Genomic DNA, 931 nt, shown 5'->3' with positions numbered 1-931 from the left:
ATCATAATGAATCACACCTGCGCCAGGCCACCAAACACACACCATCAGCTTCTTTTGCTGAATTTTGCTTTTTAGACTGTTTTGGTGGTTCGTCTTTGTCCAACCATTGTGCCAGACATTTACGGTTGTTGTATTGGATCCATTTCTCATCACATGTTACAATATGATTAAAAAATGATTCATTTTTGTGACGAGAAAGTAGCATAACGCAGGCTTCCAAACGTTGCGGTTTCTGATTTTCATTGAGTTCATGTGGAACCCGCTTATCCAACTTTTTCACTTTATCGATTTGAACTAGGTGCTTGCTAACACCAAACAACAACGATAATTCACGGGCATTTTGAGATAGATATGACTCGACGGAGGCTTTCAGTTCGTCATTATCCACCTTTGTTCCTGGTAGACCGCGTTGCTCATTTGTGAAGTCAAAATAACCAGAACGAAATTTTGCAAACCAATTTGATACTGTCTACTGTGTAATATTAATATTCCGCGAGCTGTCTGTGATGCTGTATTTCCAAGAAAGAACTCGAATTTCAAAACTGTACGAATTTCCGACTTTTCCATCTCCAAACAAAAACAGCAAAAAACGATTTATAAATACTTTATAAAGCGCAAAATGGGTTAGAATAAAGAAATAGATGTGTCAGCTTTCTAACAAAAAATAAAGTTTGTTAAAATATAATAATAGCGCAAAGTGAGCAAATGTCAAAGTTTACTATATACCTTACTACAAATTTCATACTTGACGACCTAATACAAACCAACCTGAATCATATGGCTTACTGTTCCGTCCCACTGCGTGGCGCCTTGGGCAAGTGTCTTCTACAATAGCCCCAGGCCAGCCAAAGCCTTGTGAGTGCATTTGGTAGACTGAAAGTGGAAGAAGCCTGTCGTATGTGTGTGTGTGTGTGTGTGTGTGTGTGTGTGT

This window comes from Octopus bimaculoides, chromosome 5, assembly GCF_001194135.2.
Source record: "Octopus bimaculoides isolate UCB-OBI-ISO-001 chromosome 5, ASM119413v2, whole genome shotgun sequence".
Classification (NCBI taxonomy): domain Eukaryota; kingdom Metazoa; phylum Mollusca; class Cephalopoda; order Octopoda; family Octopodidae; genus Octopus; species Octopus bimaculoides.
The sequence above is the reverse complement of the archived record's forward strand: the minus strand, read 5'-3'. Positions refer to the sequence as shown.